This window comes from Anastrepha obliqua, chromosome 3, assembly GCF_027943255.1.
Source record: "Anastrepha obliqua isolate idAnaObli1 chromosome 3, idAnaObli1_1.0, whole genome shotgun sequence".
NCBI lineage: Eukaryota > Metazoa > Arthropoda > Insecta > Diptera > Tephritidae > Anastrepha > Anastrepha obliqua.
Genome location: NC_072894.1, coordinates 24,909,088 through 24,934,754, shown reverse-complemented (window position 1 = coordinate 24,934,754; position 25,667 = coordinate 24,909,088). Strand labels below are relative to the sequence as shown.

Below are 25,667 nucleotides of genomic sequence, written 5' to 3'. Positions count from 1 at the left end.
GATTCGTTTATCCAGCGTATCATACCAGGTGATGAGCCGTGAACACTTTTTTGACCAAAAACTTGACAAATCTCATCGAACAACTACCGTATTCACCGGATTTAGCCCCCTGTGACTTTTTCCTTTTCCCAAAACTTAAATTACTTCTCCGTGGACGCCACTTTGAGTCGATAGAGGCCATTAGGGAAAAAGAGCTGTAGAAGATTTCTTCAAACGCGTTTAAAAGGTGCTTTGATAGCTGGACTAATCGTTGGCATATGTGTATTGCTTGGAATGGAGCCTATTTTGAAGGCGACAAAATATATATTGATGAAAAACAATTATTTTGCGTTTTATTGAACAATTCCTGGTACTTTTTTAACAGGATATAAGACAAGATTAAGAGCAATAGGAAAGTTTTTCAAAACAACACATGTAAAATTCAGAAAAATGCATGCAATTTTTATTTAAATCGATAGTACAGTCCATATAATTTAATGTTTGAAGATTATTTCATGCAAATGTTGACCGCGACTGCGCTTCAAATGATCCATCCGCTTAGTCCAATTTTGGCATATTCTTTCCAATGTTTCGGCCGGTATCTCACATATAAATGCTTTAATGCTGTCTTTCAATGCGTTAATTGAAGCAGGCTTGTCTGAATAGACATGAGCTTTAACATAGCCCCACAAAAAGTAATCTAAAGGCGTTATATCGCACGATCTGTGTGGCCAATTGACAGGTCCCGTACGTGAAATAAAATGTTCACCGAACTCGCCTCTCAACAAGTCCATTGTTACGCGTGCTGTGTGGCATGGATACATTGGTAGCTCTTGCAATTCTTCTGGCTGATCTTCACTGTAAAATCGACAATTCCGCTTATTTACGTAACCATTGATCCAAAAATGAGCTTCGTCGCTGAACACAATTTTTCAATAAAATGGATCTTCGGCCAACTTTCCAAGAGCCCATTCACCAAAAATTCTGCGTTGCGGTAGGTCGTTCGGTTATCATATTGATGGTTATCATTAACAGCAGCGATATTTTCTTCAGGTCGCACTCTAAGTAAGCGTGTTGGGGGTTTGATGTCCAATAATGCAAATTTGGTTCTAAATTTAGTCACAATAGCTCGAATAGCCGTTCAGTGGGTCGATTAAACTGACCATAAAATGGAAGATGCGCGCGATAAACTTTCTTAACAGAACACGCATTTTTATAATAAAATTCAATGATTTGCAAGCGTTGTCCGCTTGTAAGACGATTCATGGTTAAATTATAGACCAAACTGAAGCTGTTTGAGAGTGAAATAAAACACGAAACGTGCGTCAGCAGTTTAAACCACCTAAACAAATAATAGCTAAAAAATCACCCTTTATAAGGTAATTATACCAGACAAAACAAGGCTCAACTTTAAATGTTTTGCTATTTTTACGAAAACATTTTAAATGTAATAATCTATAAGTTTTACATTTTTTGGGTCTATGTTGAAAAGTTTTTGTTAGCGTTGTTCTATGGAGTACAGCAAATATTATAGAAGATTTGTTTTTGCAGGCGTTTTTATGTTTTTTTATTCAACTTTTACGTTTTTTTATTCAACTTTTAAATACTTTAGTTGTTAGTTTAACAAATCCACAACGATCCGTATTGATAGTCTAATAAAGTATTATGTGATTTCAAAATATGTTTGTGGTTGAAAGCAATAACGGCCTAAGGTGGCCTGCGGAAGAATTAGATTGTGTAAACTATCGTGTTCTATTAATAAAACTTGCGATTCGTTTCTGGACCGTCTCAAGGCCATGGTCAAAGCAAAAAGTGGTCATATCGAGCAAAAGGAAATCTATTCTTAATTTTGTATTATTTTCACAATTTTTTTACTTTGAATTGAATAAAAGTAGTTTTCCAAACTAAATTTATGGCCTTTTTAATTGGTTACACTTTGAGTGCTGGACCCTGTAGTTGACTTTGAATTTACAATATTATATTGTATTTACTATGAACCGCCTGTCAGCTCATAATTGGGAAGTTTCCCTGCAGGGTATGCATTTGTTTGCATATACATATTTATCTAGGTAGTAAGTGCAAATGCGGCGGCCGCCGTAGCCTAATCGTCTTATTTGTGAGTGCAATTCTACATGGCCCGTATTCGGAACCCTTTTGCGGGTTTGAAAACCAAATGATCAAAAACGCTTGTTTTTAGAGCCATCGCACCTGACAGGTAATTGCAAACTTCTTGGTGTATTTATACCAGGAAAAAAAAATTCATTGCCATTTACATTTTAAGCTACTTCTGGGACCAAATTTGCCAATGACGAGTTTTTAGACAATGCATTTCTCGGGGCGCCATTGCTCTTTTCTGACTTCCTAAAATACATTTTTTCCATCTCAATGTAACTACATTCAAATTTACGCTAGTTTTTCGAAATTTAATAAAACTACGCTACGTAAGGTACCCAATGGATATGACGGCAACGAAAAGGCAGACTTTCAAGCCAAAAAAGGGGCAGATGAAAACTTCATTGGACCTAGTCCTATGTTCAGATTCAACAAAAACAACCTGAAACAAAAAGTAAAATACTGGGCCAAAACTCTATTAAATCAGCACTGGAACAACGTAGAGGGACTTAGAGACTCCAAAAAGTTCCCAAGTTTCAACGCTAAAAGAGCTAACATGGCCCTCACGTTAAACAAAAAGAGCATTCGCACTCTCACAGGCGCCCTCACGGGTCACTTCACCTGCAACAAACACTTACATAAATTAGGCATAACTAACACCAGCACCTGCAGTTTTTGCTGCGAAGATGAGGAGTCTATAGAACATCTCATTATCGAATGTCCGCGTTGACGCATAGAAGGAAAAGGTTTTTAAACAAGTTCATGCTTACAGATGAAGACCTTCATTCACTCCCTGAGAAGGAGCTGGTACAATTCATAAGCATCTTAACAGTCAATAGACAGCATAGGGTGCACAATAGACAGCATAGGGTGCTAAAGGGCCATACCTTAACCCTTTACAACCATTAACCATTAACCAAAGGTACCCGACAAGTCCGGGCCACTTGTAATGCTATTTTTCATTTGAAAGTGATCCATCTTATGAAAGTGACGTGTCCATAGAGTAAGTACCAGTTCATTGAAGCTCTTTGCATTGAAAAAGCTACTTTTTATTTTGCTTGCCGCGACGGTGCGCGATTATTGATGATTAGCTGGCGTTAAAGCCCCATGGAAAAATCGAACAGCATTCTTTAGCAATTCGAAATGTGACACTGTAATATAAAAAATGTTATAATATTGTGCCAAATCTTTAGATTCAATTTTAACTCGATGAAACATTTCAAACTGTTTCTTCTTTCTTGGTGCTGTGGGCCCGTAGGTAGTAGCCTTCAGTGCCTTGTGGATAATCCGGCTCTGGCTACATCATCTCAATCTGTTTGGCGCGCCACTGTAAATTACCAGCCATACCTTTCTATTTATTATTTAATTCGACTATTTTTAATGTATATTCCCAAATGTAAATGCATAAGTACATACATACGTATGCACACATGTATTTACATATGACACAACTGAGATCACAAAAAAAACCTGAGCAATTTGAAGAGACATGCAGTATTTGTATATGTATATGTATGCATGTATGTTATAATGAGTGCTTTTTTAGAAGTATAGAACTTTTTTCAAATTGAATACAAAAAATTACCTATCTTTGGGCAGCATTAGTATTCATTAGTTTTAATGATTTCTTAACTGTTTTATTAGCAAATTACTTGAAGCTATGCGGTCAACTTAGCTAACACCTCTTTCCTCTTTGAAAAAGGCTCATTGACCAGGCTTAGCAACAGGTGACATCGACGACGACAACTGATTTGTCAAAACGATCTAGGCAAGGATTCGAAAACAGCAACAACAACCGAGGCAGCTAATCGACAGACCTATTTCTCAGTCTTGTCTTGTCGGTGCAGTCTAAGACAACGTATAACATGGAACAATGAGTCCCTTAAAACTCAAAGACTAAGATGGCTAGACCATACCAACCATACTAAGATGGCTAGACCATGAGAATGGACCCCACGAGAGCTCAACAAAAAAAATAATTGCCGCTAAAACATTTGCAGAGGCAGACCAAGCTCAAGATGGATTGACAAACTAGAAGATGACATGGGAAAACTCAAGATCAACAGCTGGACATTTTGTGCAGCACGCCAAAACTCACATAGAGCTGTTGCGTCAAATGATGATGATTATTTCTCAATATAGTCACCAAAGAGGTGCATACCAATAAAGTTAGGATTGCACGTGTTGCATTGGATATTCCGAACACTTTGCATTTGACTACATTCCTCGTCATTAAGGGAAGCGTTAGCTTTATCTTACAACTGCAAGTCCCTCCCTTATGGAACAACATAAAGGCGCGCACCACAAATAGGAGAAGTTCGGCCAAACACCTAACGGAATTTTAGGCGTCAATTATTTATTTAATTAAATAGATGTAGGGAAGTGCCAAATTCGGTCTGGACCGAACTCTATATAATTTAAACGGACCATTAATTTTTAGAATCAAACAAACTTATACCTTTGATAAAGAGAATTAAACCTTGTAACTTCAAACGGATAGACGTAAATTTAGGGCAATACGTGTATTAAGCTTATGCGGATTTTATTGAACCCCAAAGTTGGTCAAAAGCGGGCATGTAGCGCCAAATTTTGAAAACTTTATTTCTGCCGTAGTTCTTGTTTAGGTTCGTAATTTTTACCAAATGTGAGAAATTTTGCTCTATTTATAACACAGATATCACGTTTTTGTGTTAATTATGAGAGATGAGATCGATTTTGTTCATGTGGATCTCAAATTGTCCTTATATCAATGTAAGTGGCGGTACCCTATATGGGATGTGGGAGTGGTTCCCAAGTATTGGTTAGCAAGTACCAAGTTTCATTGAAATAAGGTATATTAGTTTTTGCTCTAGCTATAGTGCTTATGGACAGGCGGACTGACATGGCTAAACGACACGTGTCATATTTTGAGCCTTTCGTCACACACTAATACTTCGGTTTAAGCCATTTCGAAGTAATAGGGCTGGTTGAGCGAAGGATAACTCTTGGTAACAGGTGCTACTTTGGGCTAGGTGCGCATATGAGTAGTAAAGCTCTCTCTCAAAGAACGAAAACAACACTCTATAAGACGCTAATAATCCCGGTACTTCTCTGTGACGCTGAAGCCTGGACAGTCAGGTGCAGCTGCTATTGGAGTTTTTGAGGAAAGTACTTCGCAAGATTTGTGGCCCTGCTCGCGTAGATGACGGTTATAGCATTCGAATGAACCACGAGCTGTATGAGCTTTGCGGAGATATTCATATAGTCAAACCAGTCACCCTACGTTGTCTGTAAGTTTACCGTGTTTGAAACGGTAATTGGCGGTCAACGACGAAGAAGACGTTCTCGTTTCGGGTGGAAGGAGTAAATTGACTTCTTTTGGCTTAAGAAACTAGAAAAGGTGGGCGGAAAACAGAGACACCAGGCGAGACATTATTCAGCAGGCTGTAACATGGTAACGAGTTGTTACTGTCAATTAAGTAAGTAAGTATGTAACGGGATGCGAGCACTTTCTGTGAGTTTGCCCAGCCTTCGCTCGAATCAGGCTTGATATTTTTGGCACTAATGTGTTAAGAAGCGACCACTTTGGCTCCTTGGTACCAGAAGATCTACTCAGATTTCTTCGTAGGTCGAGTCCATTTATAGAAAATTAAAAAGGGAACTCGAGTGCAGTACAATGGACTTAATTGTGTCTGAGTGCTCTATTTCCTAGTCTAGATGACTGGCGTGACGTGTAAAACGTACCCTGGTGCTACAATGAAAGTATTGCCGCATATAACCAAAAAAGCCACAGATGTTTAATAAAAATTTGCACGACAAAAAATTGTTCTTTGTTAAACAGTTATCATTTTCGCCGCCTGTGCTGTACGGCAAAAGTAGAGAGTTGCCAATTTTTGTGCATTTCGACATGGCGTACGTGCCGTGGCGCCTTCGACTCAAATGCACATAATCTATTTCGCTGTTAGTCAAATTCGCTGCCGCAACGGACCCATTGTGACGGAAGTTTAACATCTTTTCAGAATTTCCGTTGCCTTGGAAGTTGCGTTGTTAATATGAAAATGCTTACCGGGTACCAACAGAGAAATAAGTTTAATAAGGGGAAATGACTTCGAAATTACAAACGAACTTTAAATAATGCCATCAAAAATTAAGTAAGATTGCCAAATCAGACTGTGAACAAGGTTTTGGCGATTTAAGCTCAGGATAACAAATCTACACAGACTTTTAAGTTTATACGATGAATTCCTTGCTATTAGTTTGTATCTTAATTTACCTAATGCTGTTGTTGTGACCATCACATGAATTTTCAAATCTGTATTCGAATTAAAACTTGTTTTCAAAAACAATTATGAAAATAGATTTTTTCTGTTGAAAAATAAACTTTTCAGCAAAATGACAGACCGGGGACCCGATGGAATAAAAATCTATACAAATGTGTAGATTGACGTGCTTCCATTTGCATAATTTTAATTTGCACCGCGACGTCAACCGGGGATACATATGTACATATATGCTGTTACATGCAACGCCAAAATTTTCCAAAATTTTTTGGATGAGAGGCGGAGGGGGAGGAGCCATGTCCCCAACCATCACTCCCATTATAATGCTGAAAGTCCCAACCTCCTAGGGTCCCTATATAACCCCCAGGAAAAGCTTAAAAATTAAGCTTTTTACGCCGCACAGTGCGGCCGATTCCCAAAAAGCTGGCCAGAAGTCGAAAAAAAAGTTTCTAAATAGAGTTTTTTTGTCTTTGGGTTGGCTACAGTAATGCCTTGAGTAGTGAAAACCGTTCATAGCAACGTTCTGTACTCTAAGTATCCTCTGTATTTTCAGTCGCAACGTGGCCTTCGTTTGAGCATCGTATTACTGTCGATGAATAGTGAAAGTTGTACACATTTGAAAGATTTTGTAATGGAGTAAATTGAACAAAACCAAATGGAATCATCTTCGGAAGGTTAGTAAAATACGAGAAATCTTTAGTACATATCAATACCTCGACACAAAATTTTTAGCTGCAGCAATACGTAGATACATTTTTTGCAATTTTTTTATAAAATTTGAGTTTTCAAACTGTATAGTAATACAACGCCGTCATATGCTGCTTTGAAACCTATTAAAGGTTACTCAAAAAAGTAATGGTTACTGAATAAAACAAGATTCAGCTGCTACCACTTGCTACCTTGCGACCCCGAAAACATATAAATTTACATGCATCTTGATTATGTTCTTGAATATACGCTATTTCACGTGAGGGGGTGGCCAATGGGGGTGGAAGGGGGTGGAAGGGGGTGGATTTTCAAAATTTTAAGATCAAATTCGTAATCAGCGACCCCGACAACCCCCGAGTAAGAAATTTTGAATCAATTACTTAATTTTTTGAGTTTTGGCCAGCTTTTCGGGAATCGGCCGCACTGTGAGCCGTATTTGCATCTTTTACTGAAATATCGTTGAAGAGAAATGTATGTGTAAAGCAATTGTTAACCCAGCAAGCATTTAACTCATACTACATATTATATTATATATTTATGAAAATGTTGTATTATCATAAAATTTATAAGTGACCCTAGCGAAAAATGTATTATTTTTATAAAATAATTTTTTTTTTTTTGTAACATATATATATGTATTTTAAAACAGAAAAACGCCGCCGGCGAAAAGTGCGTGACCGCAGGAAAAACTTTGGAATAAAATCTCGCGCGATTATTCCAAATATTCACTTTCTATAGAAATATTTTTTAATCGCGATCTTTTATTCCAAATTTTCACTATTTTTGGAAATAATGATTTATCGATTCATAGCGCGATTTTGTATTTCAAATTTTCACTTTTTATGAAAATATTATTTTATCGCGACTTTTTAATCAAAATTTTCACTATTTTTGAAAATAATGATTTATCAAAGACCAAAGGTTAATTTAACTGTTTTAAAAACTACAAAAGTTTTATCGAACCTCATTGTTGGATGACTGGGCTTTTTCGGTTTCTTTTCTCATTATCGTTCTTTTGACAATCAGTGATGGTAAATGTAGGGAAAATTCCCTACATGTAGGGATTTTTGTCGAAAAATGTGGGTGTAGGGAAAAGGACAGATTTTTTTTAAATTCTGTAAATGTAGGGAATTTTCAAGAAGGACAGAAAAAATTTTAAAATAGCGGGGTAAAATTAAAAAAGTTTATTTAAAATAAAAATCCGCAGTAAGATTTCATGCCAGACTTCTTTTCCTTATGGCAGCATACTTTTAAAAGCGTTAATACGGCAGCATTGCCTTTTTTACTTCGTTAACGCTAGCACGATTTTTTCTTTGCGCGAAAATTGTTAGTTGTCCCACGTTTTTTGGTGCTTTTCACTTTTGAAGTAAGTTTGCAATTATTTAGTTTTAGCTTTTTTTATATTTAAAATGCATATATTTTACAGAAATGAGCTCTTCGACTGACTCTTCGGAGGTACACCAGGAAAAACAATGCAAGTATCGGAAACAAAAGTTCAATAATAAATGGCTTGACAACGAAATTTTAGTGGCTAGTTTGAAGCTGTGGCTAACGATCCATTCAAATGCAAATGCACTGCGTGCGACAAAGTTTTGAGCTGTGGCAAGTCTGATTTATAGAAGCACGCCGAAACAAAAATGCACCAAAAAATATTAAGGCAATTAAAAAGACATCTAAAATAAACAGCTTTTTTTTAGAAAAAGCGAGTAAACTAAATGGCTCCAGAAATTTCGAAATAAGACTTAGCATGTTCTACGCTGAGCATAATGTTGCGCTGCAAGTGGTGGACTATTTAATCCCACTCTTAAAAGAAATCGTACCCGATTCTGAAATAATAAAAAAATCTGAGCTTGGAAGAAAGAAGTGCACCAGCATAATAAAAAATGCATTGGCAAAAGAAGAAAAAGACAATTTAGTTAAAAAATTAAAAGTAAACAAATTTTCCATAATGATCGAAGAGAGCACAGACATCGGACTCAATAAGCATATGTGTCTCATGGTGAGATTTTTCGACGAGGAAAGCGAGCGGCGTGTGGTTAAGCTGCTGGATCTAATTCCAATAAGAACTGATTGCACTGCAGAAGCTCTGTACGGAATTTTTAAAAAATCTTAAGCAAACAATTCAATTTTGACGTTGCAATTGCCTCATTATAGTGTAAACACAGGAGAAAAAAATGTAGGGAATTTCGTAGGGAAAAGTAGGGAATTTTTTAGGCTGTGTAGGGATTTTTCAAAAAACCATTTACCATCACTGTTGACAGTTCATCCCGCATATTTATTTTGCACGGTGTTACAAACATTTTTAATAATAGAATTTTAATAAAATTCGAAGTATTATTGAGAAAAAAAGCTTTAGATAAAATCTTGAATTAATAAGGAGTGTTTGTAAGTGAATATTGTTAGTTTTCTGTGTTTGTATTTAAGTATCTAAAATAAGCGTCTGTAATAGGACATTTTTTTTTAGGTTATGCATTTTTAACGTTAAATATTGCTTCTAATTCTTAATTGTAATTTATAAGACGTACTATAAATCACAAGGCTGATATAGTGACTACATTTGTCATCCAACCTGTGCACAATTTCGTTAAACCAACATTTTTTTAATTAATGACATCTTTAGTTATTTAGCGCTAATTATTATTGAACACAAAATTACGAATCCGGAAAACTACTATTGAATTTTAAGCGTGTTAATTTGATGTTCAATACTGGTACGTAGATGTAAACAAACGTACATACATATAAAGAAAATCCATTATCTACATATACCTTTTATATTTATTTATTACACTTTGCAGCAACTTCTCTTGAATAAATAACGCATTTCGCAGTAGTTTTCAAATTATGGTGGTGTCATATATATTTATATAATATTGTTTTTGTTTTTTACCGTTACAGAAGCAAATGTGAAGTGTCGTTCCTTTATATTTTTATTTCTAAGAACTTTTTTTACTTAATTTTGTTTTATTGCAATTTTCACGTTACAATAGCGTAATTTTACTAGCGCACTTTTTTTTCAAATTAAAATTCTTTAGAAATTCATCAATTCACTTGCAGTACATATACATACATATGTATATATGTAATTATATCTAGGAAATATACAACTACATACATAATCACACTTATTTGTTTTGCATAAGCATCTATGGTTATTTTTATTTAGAACTGCCGAAGCGTCTCTTGCAAATATTTTGCCTATTGCAATGGAATGCTTGAAAATTGTTTTCGTTTACTTTGAGTGTCAATTAATACGTACTCGTTGAAATTAATGAACGCCACCCGTGGCTGTATCACAGACGAGACTGAATGGCGCAAAGCGGCATTTATTGTCGGATAGCCGCAAGAATGATAGAATAAAAGATTGCGCAGACTGAAGCGAAAATCGGAGAGTAATTTTGCTGGGCACGTAATTTAAGAGTTGCTGTGAGAGCAAACTGTAAAAAGGTTGGGCTAGCTTAATGCGAACAATGCAAGAAGGCAGAAAAGTGCAATTGAAAATAATTATTAATTGTTTATTATAATTATTAATTATTTATTAATTATTCATTAATGTTGATTTTAATAAGGGTAATCATTGAGTAAGTAATCAGTAGTGGCATCCCACATACAAACTAATTTTTGTTCGAGATTGTGACTCTATGTTAGTAGATACTTACTCAATGTTAGTAGATACTTACTAATTCAACTATGGTAATAAGTTTTCATATTTTATTTAATAAATTTTAATAACTTTTGATAGCAAAAAGTGTAGACATCACAAATTATTACGCAAAATGTCCAATTGAAATTCGAAATGGCAATTTGTAAGTAACTGTAAAATACATATATGTGCACAGGGTTGTTTTTAAGCAAACAACGAAAACAAAACGATTTATTTGCGTCATAAAATCAGCTGATTCTGTCAAATTGACCGAAAGCGGGTTAACCAAGTTGAATATACAGTAGGTTCTGTTTTTATGCGGTAGATACGTTCCGCAAGAAACAGCATAAAAAAAACAGCATAAAAAAAGCTACTAGTTCTATAGTAAAACTATAGATACGTTTCAAAAGTGCTAAAACCGCATAAATCTGAAATAATGTAATAAAATCGCATAAAAAAGGGCACTAGTCCCATATTATAACTATAGATACGTTCCATAGACCGCATGAATTTGAAATAATTAAATAAAATCGCATAAAGAAAATATTGTATTTTTGAAAATTATATCTTTATTTAAGAAACGTTAGAATCGAAAAATAAATTTAAGTCAGAAATAGAATCAGACAATACCCACATGTTGGCGTTCGTTTACGATTTGGCGTAAAATCACTTTCGTCACTTGAGGATATGTACACGTCTGATCTAGATGGTGATGCAGGCGGTTCCATACTTGTAGGGTTAGCATTTCTGATGTAATCTGTGATGAGGTTTTGCTTAGCTGCTTTAGAATCTTGTTTATATGTACAATTCCCGAAAGAACGACATGCATTTTGTAATTAAAAAAAAAAACCGCACTATTTCAAAACCGCATAAAAAAAAGCCGCATAAAAACAGAACCTACTGTATTCAAGGTGATAGTAGACGAGAAAAAGATTCCGCGGAAGATTTATGGACCTTTGAACGTTGGCCACGACGAGTATCGCAGGCGATGGAACGATGAGCTGTATGAGCTTTACATAGGGCAGCGAATAAAGATCCAGCAGCTACGCTGGCTGGGTCATATCGTCCGAATAGATACAAACGCTCCGGCTTTGAAAGTATTCGATGCGGTACCAGCTGGTGGTAGCAGAGGAAGAGGATGGCCTCCTCTGCGTTGGAAAGATCAGGTGGAGAAGGTTTTGGCTTCACTTGGTGTGTCCAACTGGCGCCGGTTAGCACGAGAATGAAACGACTGGCGCGCTTTGTTAAACTCGATCAAAATCGCGTAAGCGGTTATCGGGCCAATTAAGAAGAAGAAGAAAATATCCGTAATACAAAAACAACAAGTTACATGTAATTTGTTTTTGCTTTTTGGGATCAATTGTCAAAATGATTATTTCCAAGGCAAATTGGTTGAATAAAGAAAAGCAATAATAGAGAAACGTAAACAAAGTTTTTCGAGTATTATTATTAGTAAAACTTTACCCAAATTTATTACTTACTCCTTAGCGATAAGCAAGAAGTAAAGTTGGAGAATATGGTCAGGCAACCAATGATTCCTTTCACCACATATTATAATATCTGATGGCCTGAAGTAATCCGGCCGTATCCTTTCTTTTTCTGCGAACTGTACTCCACACCAACCGCGGCGTACTTTTTTTCAAGTAGCCATTCTGTCTTCCATTGTTTTCGCGCGTATTTTGTCTTTACCCAAAATTAAATTTCCATTTCCTCAAGTTTATTTGGATTTAATATAATTTAAATGCACCTTCTAGAGATATAACTTGGGGTAAGCGGTTCATAAACATAAAATACGAATATCAAGGAAAAATTTTAAGTTAAAAACATGCATCACATTTTTATGTAATATTTAAAACTTATAAATTTAGAAAACATTATTATAATTTTTAAATTTTATTTGAGGAGCTTTTTCATGGCAGAAATACACTCGGAAGTTTGCCATTGCCTGCCGAGGGGCGACCGCTATCAGAAAACCATTTTCTTAATTTTGGTGTTTCACCGAGATTCAAACCTACGTTCTCTCTAAATTCCGAATGGTAGTCAAGCGCACACCTATTCGGCTACGGCGGCCGATATTTTTTGATAGAGGAACTGTTATTTTGAATAAAAAGCTAGTTTATAATACCTTCATATCGGTGTGGGGGGATAAAATCCTCTCGGTAGATGACTGTGGTGATCGATATCTCGTAAAGTACCAATCAAACAATTTAAAGTTTATGCTTCTTGTCAAGGTGACATTTCACACTAAAAAAAATCGTTTGCTGTTTTTTGTTTGGTCCATTGAGTTGTGAGTTACAGGGTGTTAACACTGAAAGTCAACAAAAAAAAATTAGGTACACTTTACAGTTTTTCCTTGATAAAGACGAAAATGCACGCCAGGTTTCGTCGATTCCGTTCAGATATTTCCGATGTTAAAAAAAAGTCGATAATGTCGAAAATGACACCACAGAAAATCACAGAAATAATTAAAATTGACCGGCAAGTTAGTAGTCGTAGCATTGCCCAGGAGCTAATGATCGACCATAAATCAATTTTAAGCCATTTGCGCGAAAAATTCACGTTAACAAAATTACGCAATTTCTTTTTCCACAATTTTCCATATACATATATCAAAACAATTTAGTAAATACACCCATATGGAATAAAATAAAATAAACAATATTTTTCAATTAAAATTTCGAGCTTTAAAAAAATTTGACTGCATATCAGCCAGATTTGTTACATTTTTGGCTGCAAAGCTAATTTAGTAACCTTCTATGAACTCCCATCCGCAGGATAGCTCTAGTGGTGGCAATCATCAGCGGTAGTACAGTGTTTTGAAAATGCGCAGCTCTACGTGAGAAGCGGAATTTCGCAAGTTACGTATAAAAGATAGCAAAATCTATGAAAATATTGTATATCAATATGTGTAGGTACCTACAACATGTACAATATATATATATATATATATATATATATATTATATATAAAAACAAAAATATTTTTGATATTTGTCTTTGGCACACTCTGCCAAATTTATTTATTTTTAACATTCAATTTACCCAGCTTACCGATCATCTGAAACATATGGTATATTATGTCGTGTACAACACATAATATTCATCTTAGCTGCTTATACACAACATTTAAGTATGTATGCCTGCTTTCACACTTTTGAATAATATCGTTACAGTAGAAGTTACTGGGACCACGGCGAATTCATACCAGGTGGTAAAGGTCATATAAAAGCAATGAATTTTGTTTTTGCAATGGGTTGGTTTAAATATCAATATCAGCTAATCACTAAACAAGTAGATCACTTTGACATTAAAACCAACAAAACGAAAGAAAAACAAGCTAAATTCTGCCCAGAGCGAGCTTTATATACCCACGCACATTTAGGTGCTCAATTTATTATGAGCGGGCTATTAAACTTTGGAATCAAACGCTTAGATAATTAGAGTTATTGCTTGTAATATCATACGGAAAGGCGTGAATTTAATTTTTAACATGTAAAAAGTGGGTGTCGAAAAAATAAATAAATAAATAATTGGCGCGTGAATTTCTGTAATGTGTGTAGCCGAGCTCCTCCTCCCATTTACATATTAATGTTGTTCCACAAATGGAGGGAACTGCAGTTCTAAGCCGACGCCGAACGGCAAATGATTTTTTATGAGGAAGTTTTTCGTGGCAGCAAGACACTCGAAGGTTTGCCATTGCCTGCCGAGGGGCGACCGCTATTATATTAGAAAAAACTTTTTCTATCATTTTGCTATTTCATGCGCGGCGACTTGAACCTACACACTCCCGAATAGTAGTCACGCACACTAATATGTGTGAACCGTTGTGTGAACAAAATTATAAAATCCTTGGTCGCAAGTGCGCACACGGGTATAAAAACGAATTAGCTACTCTAGTAACACCAACACCAGCACCAATATGAAACCGTTGGGAAATGTTCGCACTGCTATCGTTAAAGGTGAATACTATAGGCAAATAATTATCAGCTTTTAGGCTGCCCACGTCATTACCAAGAGTCTAAGTATGTGATAAATGGTTCCAGTGAAATACATACATATGTATGTGTGCTAAGTAATTATGGCACCCTTATGTGACGCCACCCGGCAAAGTGAAAAGTTTGTCAACATTGCCATAGCGCGTATGTACGCGTTGGGCAAAGAGACACACTAAAAGCAAACATATTTTTTAGGTTATTATTTTAAACATATTTTTATTTTGACACAGTTTTTTCGAGCAACTTTGTCTTAAAATTTGTGTGTAAATACTTAATTTTAAAATGTGTTCTACATTGTGAAAATATTTGTTATTAACACACTTTTATTAGGTCGGGCTGTATGTATGTATGTATGTAACGGAATCTTTGAGCTTAATTTTCACTGGCTTCTAAACATCTGATCGACTTGAAATTTTGCACACCTATCAAGGACCGATGACAATGCAATAATTTGATAAAAATTTTCCATTATCCTTATTGGGATTGCCAGGATTAATATTTTCTTTTTTTACCTGTGGGCAAAAAGTAAGGTGAATTTGGTTGTAAAATGAAAAATCGTCATTTATTCTTGTAAATCAATTTCATCCCCTTCAAAATAATGCCCTCTCGATGAAATACACTTATGCCAACGAGTTTTCCAATCCCCGAAACATGCCAAATAGTCCATTTCCGGTAGTGGTATCTTGAGTTTTGGGAATAGCCAGAAGTCACACGGAGCCAAATCAGGCGAATACGGTGGTTGCGGAACGATATGCGTGGAATTTTTGGCGAAATAGTCAAGAAGAACGAGTGCAGTGTGAGACATGTGAGATAAATTTTCCATTATCCTTATTAGGATTGCCAGGATTAATATTTTATTTTTTTAACACACTTTTATTAGCTCGGATTGTATGTATGAATGACTGTAACGGAATCTTTGAGCTTAATTTTCACTGGCTTCTAAAAATCTGATCGACTCGGAACACACAACATAGATGAATAGATGGGAAACTCTTTCTCGTGAGAGCGCTGAAAAATGTGCATTTTTTATAACATTTGCCAATATTGCCATACCGGTAGAAACATGAATTGGGTATTTTTTTAAACAAAAATTGAGAATTTTTAGTTTCCACACCACCATTGAGGTTAGTATTTAGTGTGCGGTTGTGTAATAGTATATTACTCGTAAACACCTACATATACTAAAAATAAAAAATAGTTAAAAAAAATGCATTTTGCTTCACTTTCATAACCCTCTGTACATAGGTAGTTGCCAATAGAATGATTGTAATATTTACTATATCGAGCATCCCACGCTTTTAACTCTAATTTGAATTACTCTATTTGTATCTTAATTTTTGTTATAATTCTGTTCTGAGGTTGTTGACTATGACTGATCCTTCGATTTGCTATTACTTCATTATAGGTCCCTTTGTCATTAAAATTTATTTTCTACTTTTTAGTTCGATTAGCAATAAAAGCGTGTTTTTTAGTTTTTTTAAGCTATATTTTATTTTTATGACTGAAGATAATTATTTAAGTGTTTGTTGTATTTGTTGGCGCTTCTTATATCATAACCGTTGAACATCACCAACATTTTAGGTTAAACAAAAACTGCGAATTTTGTTTTTCTAAGCACGCGCCATCTAATTTATAAATCTTTGTACGTCCATTTATTTTCGTTAGAAATTTCTTCACTCTCAATTATTACTTAGAAAGCGCGTCAGATATCCCAAGCCGTCTTCATTTAATAAGTCCATTTGATCAATTTTTAAGTGTATGCATTGGGATAGAAAAACACTCTGAAAGTCCTTAGCATTAAATGGCTATAGCACATGTTAAAGTCTCAGGCTTATCAAAGAAAAAAGTTTTTTTGTTCAAAATTAGCTTTATTCATCAAGGTACTTTTCATCAAGAACAACGCAATCACTCCAGTGCCGTTCTAACATTTCAATACTGCTTTATCCTCAAAAGAGGTCTCAGTTTTAGCTATAACCTCTTCATTCGAGCGAAATTTCTTACGAGCATTTTTTAGGTCTGCGAACAGCCCATAGTCGTTGGGAGCAATTCGAAGTTCAATTCATGTTCAGTTTTGCCGTTGTTGCCATGTTCTTGTCTTTGGTCAACAGTGAGCAAATTCGGCACTCACTTTGAACAGAGCTTTCTCATAGTCAAATACTCATGCAATATACAGCCATCGCTTTATTTTGATATCTTTACGATGCCCGCTAACTCAACAAACTTCACTTTTCGATCATTCCAAACGGTTTTGTGGATTCTTTTGATGTTTTCTGGTGTTACCGCCTAATTTGGACGTCCCCTGCATTGTACATCGCCGGTGTATTTACGACCATGTTTGGAGTCGTTGTTTCCGATAGAGCGGAGTCCCCATAATACTTTTAAAGCCATTTCTTCGCTTGAAGGTTGTTTCTACCCATCAAGAAGGAGTGTAAAATTAAAACACGAAATTATTTTTTATTTCTTTTTTTTGTACATCTTCCCAGCTTGTAGCTGTCAGTAATGAGCTTCTACTTCTTCGGTTGCACTTTATTTCCAGCGAAGCAGACAGAATCGCACCCTACATCATGTGGAACTATCACTTTATTGGGCGAACTTTTTGTAGACCGAATCAACAAAAAACTGGGGCATACCAGTTGGAACTTAGGTTGCGGTAACATAGAACCGACTATCGTGGAAACGGACATAGGAACGCAACTTGGATAATATGATTTGCCTCTTTTCAGAACGAGTAATTTAAGCCTCCTTGAAATTATATTACACCACTGAAATTGAAATGTAAATTTGCTTTTTCTTCTTTTTTTCAGAAGGTACTAAAAAGTGAATTATTTAAGTTTAAAGCTCTAATTCGAACCACCATTCGTTTTTTCGGATAAAATTACTTCAACTACCTTTTAGGTCTTAGAGTTGCACTGCTATAAACATGCATACACACATACATATGTATGTATATTCATTAAAGTTTATGTAGATGCTGCAAAGAAAACCTGAAGTTAGAAAATAATTCATAATAAAATAAAAATGTAGATTACAACATTAATTCGAACCATCGTTTGCTTTTTATCGGATACAGTTACTACAACTCTTATTTTAGGTCTTCCACTACCAGTATACATACACATCATACTTATATACCTACATACGAGTATAACATACAAATGGCATCTACCCAGCAGGGCAAAATCTAATAAGAAATAAATTACGTGTTACCAATCATACGTAATACTGATTTGTACACTTAAAAATATGATTACTGCATTTTCCATTTTTCTGAAGACAGACGTATTCATAGTTCCAGCTACTTTGCCCCAAAATATATGTAAACTTTGATTGCTTTCAAGCCCTGAAAATAAAGACGCAAAATCGATCTCCTCAAAGATGATGATTGCGGGTTTTCTACTACTGCTAAGTCATTAGTTCCTATCATGCGGGGGGCAGCTTCCCAAGGGGACAAATGTTGCCTATGCTGAGTCCAATTCTAAATAGGTGCAATGCTAAACTGCTATAATTTTAGATTAATTGACGGCGGCCGTTGTAGCCGAATGAGTTTGTGCGTGACTACAATTCAGAATTCAGAGAGAACGTAGGGTCGAATCTCGATGAAAGACCAACAGAAAGAAGCAGTTTTTTCTAATAGCGGTCGTCCCTCGGCAGGCAATGGCAAGCCTCCGAGTGTATTTTCGCCATGAAAAACCTCCTCATAAAAATTATCTGTCGTTCAGTACAGGCTTAAAAGTGTAGGTCCCTACATTTGTGGAACAACATCAAGACGCACGCCACAAATAGGAGGAGGAGCACGGCCAAACACCACCCAAAACGGGTGTACTCGCAAATTATATATTATATATATATATATATATATGCTTTTAATATATATGACTTATAACGCATAGATCCGTGAACACTATTTTGAGTGCTGTTGATGCCGCTTTTAATTTTTAATATAATTAAAGCACTTAATCCTGTCATTACTTTTGTTGAATTCTTAAGCTCCTAAAGGAGTATGGAATAATAATAATCCTGCCATTAGTTCTGTTACAAGTTAAGTCCGTTATAGACGTCAAATTGTAAAGTTTTTTTTTCTTTTAACAAAGTTAGTTTTATTTAATCATGTAAATATGAAATTTTCCATTTTTAATTTTCATTCGAAATGGTCACCATTTGCTTTTACACAAGCCTTCAAACCATTGGCCATTCAGCTATTGCAGCACGCACTGTTTCCAGGGAAATTGGCGCCGCTGCTCGAACCAAAGACTGTTTGATACTCTCAAAATTTCTGAGAGGTCTTCGATAGGCCATTTGCTCCAATTCTGTACTTTCAGACGGCCAATCTTCTGCGGCTATGAACCCAGGAATATTGTTTTTTAGCCACTGTTGGCCACTGGGTGGTTTTTGCCTTACGGGCTGGAGTAAAATCTTACTGGAGTATCCAACACTCTCCATTGAAGACCGTTCTACTCAATTGCTTCACCACGCCTTCAAATACTCCTGGTACACTTTTCCCACGGTCTTTACACCTTTTTCGCAGAAATGAAGAGATGTAACGCCTTTACAAGACACTTCCCACCAAACCATTACGAAGGCAGAATGGTGGCCACGCTGAACCCTTGGAACAACATTTTTTGTGTCTTTAGAAGTTTTAGCATAGATTTTGTAATTCCATTTATTAAAAACTTATTCTCATCTGGTTAAAGAATATTTTCATGGCCGTTGACCAAGTGCCACCGAAGAAGCTGCTTGGTTGCTCGGTTGGGTCTAATTTACTTCAAGCGTGTTGTCAAAAGATGACCAGTTGAGTGAGGAAGGGTGGAGATCATCCCTAATTAGTCTTTATATAGAACTGGTCGATATATTCATTTCCTTGGAAATGATTTTCTGTTGTCTAAGGGGATTCGTGCGAATTCTTTCTCGAACGGCTTTTATGGCTGCACTGGTTCGTACCACCCGAGAAGGACCACTTCTTTTTCTATCTGTTACTGCAGACGTTTCGGAAAAACGATGGATCGTGCGGTAAACAAACATTCTCGAAATTTTAAGTTTTATCAGCAATAGTAAATGTTTCTCGCACTTTCACACTTTTGTAATGCAATCACTGCAATGTGATTTTCTGCGCTCCTCACACTATTGTTAACAGGCGAAATTTGCCGAACAAAAACAAAAATAACAGAACTTTTTTCTGCGAATTTGTTCTCGCCGAATGCATTGTAAAACTTGTTACAGAATTTTATGGCAGGACTAAGTAATTAAATTAAGTTAGATAATTCTTTGAAAAAATTTTATATTGTATATAGCATTTAAAAAAAAAAAACTCTATTTATCTTCAGGAAGATTCGCGAAGTAAAAAAAAAATCCACCAAAAATGTGAGAATATTTGATACTGGACACCGTTTGACTAAAACTAATCTCAAATGAATCTTTTAACAGATTCCAGAAGATTTATGCTGGAAAAAAAGCGCAAAGAGACGCTGTGCCAAAATTTACTACTCCGACAATGGTTAGCCGATGGTTCGATTTCCTGGAAGGTATTTACCCAGAATGAGAGAATGCTTATGTATGTACACTAATGTATGAATGAACACTCTGCCTGCACAAGCTGATACACTACAGATTGCATTCAGCTTGAATATCACAGCGTCATTGTAAGTCTCAATTAATGGTTTTTGCTTATTTATTTCGCTTTCAAATCAGAGGCGTATTATATTTACGCCTCGTTATCGTCTCGCAACATCCACCACTCCGGCCCTAACGTCGCCAAACAACGTCGTACAAATACACAAGGATTTTCATCTTGCTCTATAGTAAAAAAATATAAAAAAAAATCAAACACAATTGTGTGATAACTAATAAGTACACTTACAAACATACATATACCTGTATTGTATCCATATGTGGATTTACATATGCACAAACACTACACTATTTGTTTCCTGGGTTCGAAACAAGCTAATATAATTCACATTTCTTGGGTCGTAGTGTTGATAATTTATTTGTTTCTGGATCTCATTATTAATCGTGCATTTTTTAATTTCAATAATTCCATTAGTTCGCCGTCAAAAAAATCCAAGAACAGGATCAAGCAATGCCTGTGGAAAATCGGTCGCTGAGTTTGAGAACACACAAAATTTTATGATGTCATTTCGTTATAGAGATGTCGCCAAATAACGGTTTTTGATTACAGAAAAAGGGGTAGATTATAAAAATGGCTAATTTCTGGAAAACCCCACTAAGAGATCAAAAGAAGTGTCATATCAAGTTGAAGGTATTTAATTTGGCAGCTTTCGTTCATTCCTAATTTTTCATTCAAGTTAATTTCTTAATCTCTGCTAACCAGCATGGATTTATGATTAGTAGATCAACGGTGACAAATCTCGCAGCATATCAGTATAATAATGCATATCTGCTTTTAATAACCGCGCTCAAAATGGATACTGTGCACACTGGTTTTTTTTTCTAAGGCGTTTGATAAGGTTAGTAATTCAAACTTAATTTAAAATAATCTCCACTGCTGAGCCAACTTATTAGGCCTCAAAGGTAAAAAATAAATCTGATTTATAAATTTTTTCATTACAAAAGGCGTACACCCACCCAACACTATGCAAGTCTTGCTTTGACTTAACTCTTCTATTGGGCGTTCTTAAGAGCTTGAGAACTTAAAATGATAATACAAAACATCAATATTTGTGGAATGAGTTTTTCTTTTTTTTTTGACGTGATAACGTCTTATAATCCGATTTAGCCGGCTGCACGCACGAAAAAATGTGTCGTTACCTTGCTCATTTGTCGTTACCTTGCTCATTGCCGTTACCTTGAATGAACTGCAAGCGAAAGCGCGGAACGAACAAAGCAAACAAAGCAAACGAACGGCAACGTTCGACATCTTGCTCTCTCCTACTTAAGTGAGCGTATATATGTATGTATATGCGCATATGTACATATATAAATTCACGTATTTGAATTTGCATATGCCTTCTTATTGATTATTATTAATTTGATTCACTTGAAGAATTTAAAATAAAACCAAGTTTGTTAATAATACCTTTGTTTTAATGTTATTATTATTAATTTTTTTATTATATATGAAGGAAAAAATGTATGGTAATATTTACCATATACTTATAAGATATGTTGTGTACTAATATATGTATATAAACATGCATATACATATACAATTTCGTGCAATTTTCAAAAAGAACAAATCTATATGTAAAGATGCATACAAGTCATATGGACATATCAAATATACGAATCTATTCCGTACGCAAGCAAATGTAAGCTAATGTGCTTGAACTGCAAGCGAGAGCGCGGAACGAACGACAAAGAGCACAATCGGCCCCCGCGTTCGGCAACGTTCGACATCTGGCTCTGTCCTACTTGAGTGAGCTTATATATGTATGTATATGCGCATATGTAGGTATATAAATTCACATACTTGTATTTGCATATGTCTTCTTCCTGTGTGCATGGTAATGAACCATTTCTCTGTTGAGAATAGGACGATGATAGAAAAAGTAGGAAATGAAAGGGAGTGTTTCGAGTGTAATGTGTCTTGAAAAAGGCAAATCGATGATGGTGCCTCTTAGTGTTATTGACTTATTAACGTCTGATGAACAATCGAAATTGAAGATATCTTTCATGAATTTGATAAATGTTTCGTCATTTTTCACGTTTGTGTAAATGTAACTTGACCTATTCTATTGCAATTCCATGTACCTCCTCCTCTATATCCATTCAAAATATCTATCAAACAAATAAAATTAAAATTTTGTTTTGAAAATTACAACCATTCCATCAATATTTTCTTATGACGTTGTCACGTTAAACTATCGTCAGTAAACCGACTTTACAGACAACCTCTTTTTTGTTATAATCTGGTAGATAATTTGATGGCATTTACATATTTTTTAAATATGATATCCGGCATACATACATATGTCCGCCGCGGCTACGAGTCACATGGTCCATTCGATCCATGGTCCACTATTTGACTACTTTTTACATTGAAATCTATATGAGCCCAATCAGCAAAAATGCAACGCAACTGAATGTCATTTGGCTTCAATTTTTGCACAAGCTGTAGTTACGTAAGCCAAGACCATTACTTAAAATTTTCCAAGTGGTCGAAGGACAAAGGCCAACAAGTTGAGAATGACGACGAATCGACATTTCAGCGTCTTCTTCAACATATCATTCTCTGAACTTCACGATTAGATTTTTTCCAAAGTTAATTTTTACAATTTGGAATCGTTCTTCTTGCGTTAAACGATTTATGATGATTTGCAAAATCTTACTGAACAGAAATGTCAACATAGCTTCCCATTCTCAACTACCAAATCATAGTTATCAATGTCGATGCACGCTAAAAAACATGATTTTTCTTATACTAAGTACAACTTCAATTTAGTTTCGAAAATGTTTTTTGATCAGTAAGAAATACAGTATTTATTGGATTGTTAATAAATAAATAAAAATATGTTTACCTTGTTTTCACGAGTTTTATATGGTTTTTAATAAAAGGTGATATTCAAAGAAAAATGCTATTTTTTAATATAAATGATCGGATGTTTATTTCATTGTAAAGAAGGTATGCAGTTAATAGTGGAAAATAAAATCAGGCAAATGACCCCCACGAACACGCTTACAGGACAATATGCTTTTCATGAAATTTTCCATAACCGAATTGCAAAGTGGCTGCCCTATGTCTTCGATAGCCTCACGATTTCCATCGTTGAGGTCTTGAATCGACCCTGGGCTGTTAGCGTAGACCTTCTCTTTCACGTGGCCCCAAAGAAAAAAGGCACAAGATCTCGGTGGCCAATTGTGATCACCTCTTCGAGAGATAACACGGTCCGGAAACTTTTCCCGTTAGAGACCAGTGGTTTCGTTGCTTGTGTGGCACGTAGCACCATATTGTTGAAAATAAACGTTGTCCAGATCAGTACGATCCAATTCCGGCCATCAAAAATCGTTAATCATCTCTCGATAGCGCAATCCATTCACTTGTAACACCTGTTATTGGATAACCCTTTATTATATTAAGTCGTGTACACGCATTTACCCAAAAGTGGTCGTGGCAACGCCCATTTTTCAAAAATGAAACAAAATTTGAACGTATTTATTTTCTTGTGCTCATTAATTGTGCCAAATGTTTGTAACTTTGCATCATTTCTAAACAGATGTGAAGTTTTTTTGTTTGCATTGCTTTTTTTTATGCAATGCCAAACTACCTTGAACATGAATAAATCGACTCCACCTGAAATTCTAAGCTTTTTGGTATATATCGTCTGTTTCTATATCTATTTAGATTCTTTCATGCAATTACATATGACGGGCAACGGAAATAAACTGGTAAATAAAAGGCCTGAATGCAGCATAAAAAGTCAGCTAAAAGACTGACTTTATGAAGAGGGATCTGATAGATAACGCTCGTATGTAAACCTGTGAGAGTTTTCTGCCACTCAAGTATCTTTCACTTAAATATAGTATATACATGGCGCGTACACCGTTTTTGGGTGCTGGGCCGAGCTCCTCCTCCTATTTTCCGCGTACATCTTGATGTTTTCCGCATATGGAGAAACCTACAGTTTCAAGCCGACTCCGAAGGGCAGATATTTTTATGAGTTTTTTCATGGCAGAAATTCACTCGGAGGTTTGCCATTGCCTGCCGAGGGGCGACCGCTATTAGAAAAAAGCTTTTTCTTCATTTTTGGTCTTTCTCCGAGATTCGACCCTACTTTCTTTCTGAATTCCGAATGGTAGTCACTTCCATCAGCGCAAATGAGATGAAGTATGAAAAATATTAAAATGTATAATAAATGCCTTTAATGCTCTATGTATTTAGGCTTGTATACTTCTACCGCAAAAATTAGAATCCATCGGAACCAAATTTGAAATAAAATTAAATTTCTGCTTTGCGCCAAATTCAAGTCGAAAGTTAATTTTTGAACATAGTCGAAATCTAGAAGATGATTTGTCCAATATTTTCCATTTCCTTTTTCAATCTCATCACACATTAAATAGGTTCAAATTTCTCTACTTATTTTTAATACAAAATAATTTCTGTAACATTGCATCAGATTATCAGCTGAGCATCAGTAACAACAATAATGCAATATTGCGCTGTGTATTGCGTGACTCGAAATACCCTAAGCATGAATATTTAATTATAAATACTTCCATAACAAACCACAAAACCTTGAATTTAACAATTAAAAAAATATCTGAGCACGATTGGATACAAAAAATATTGGATAGATCTCATCGCGACATGGAAAAAGTTAAAGTGTTTATTTTTGGATATGAGTATTGCAGTAGATAATTTGTGGAGGAGGTTGCAATATCATTACGCAGGGGTTCAAACAAAAAACAAGTGTTTGGGTGTCAGGCCGAGCGCCTCCTCCTATTTGTGGTGTGCGTCTTGTTACACAAATGGAGGGACCTACAGTTTCAAGCCGACTCCGAACGGCAGATATTTTTGTGATTTTTCTCATGGCAGAAATTAACTCGGAGGATTGCCAATGTCTGCCGAGGGGCGACCGCTACTAGAAAACACTTTTTGTTAATTTTGGTGTTTCACCGAGATTCGAACCTACGTTCTCTGTGAATTCCGAATGGTAGTCACGCACCAACCCATTCGGCTACGGCGACCGCGGAAGTTTGGCATTGCCTATAAATTATTCAGCCTCAAAATTATTAATTTTTTTTTTAATTGACTCTGGCTCTTATCATAAATCGTTCCAGAAAAAATTATGGTTTGACTGCTGAGAATGGCAAACTGTGTTGACATTTCTGTTCAGTAAGGCGTGGCAAGGCATCACAAATCGTTTAACGCTAGAACAACGCTTCCAACTTTTGGAAATTTACTTAGAAAAAAAAAAATAAATCTGTTCTCAAAGAACAATAGAGCGAAGCTTTATAGAATTGTCAATTCGTCCTTGTTCACAACTTGTTTGATTTTGTCCTTAAACTACATGGAAAA

General features: G+C 35.6%; 1 protein-coding gene across 9 annotated transcripts in view; it reads right to left on the bottom strand.

The window, feature by feature from the left end:
* The window catches only part of LOC129241507 (uncharacterized), a 65,455-nt gene that overhangs the window by 27,804 nt on the left and 11,984 nt on the right, over positions 1-25,667 (bottom strand). For 4 of the 9 annotated variants that reach the window (XM_054877872.1, XM_054877878.1, XM_054877880.1 and 1 more), the window contains exon 1: positions 10,012-10,373. The exons of 1 other annotated variant lie outside the window; for it this stretch is intronic. The gene's annotated coding sequence lies outside the window, so the exon portion shown is untranslated. Of the gene's footprint in view, positions 1-9,827; positions 9,991-10,011; positions 10,422-25,667 lie in introns of those variants that run through there. 4 more of the 9 variants (XM_054877875.1, XM_054877874.1, XM_054877881.1 and 1 more) reach the window with 4 other exon arrangements.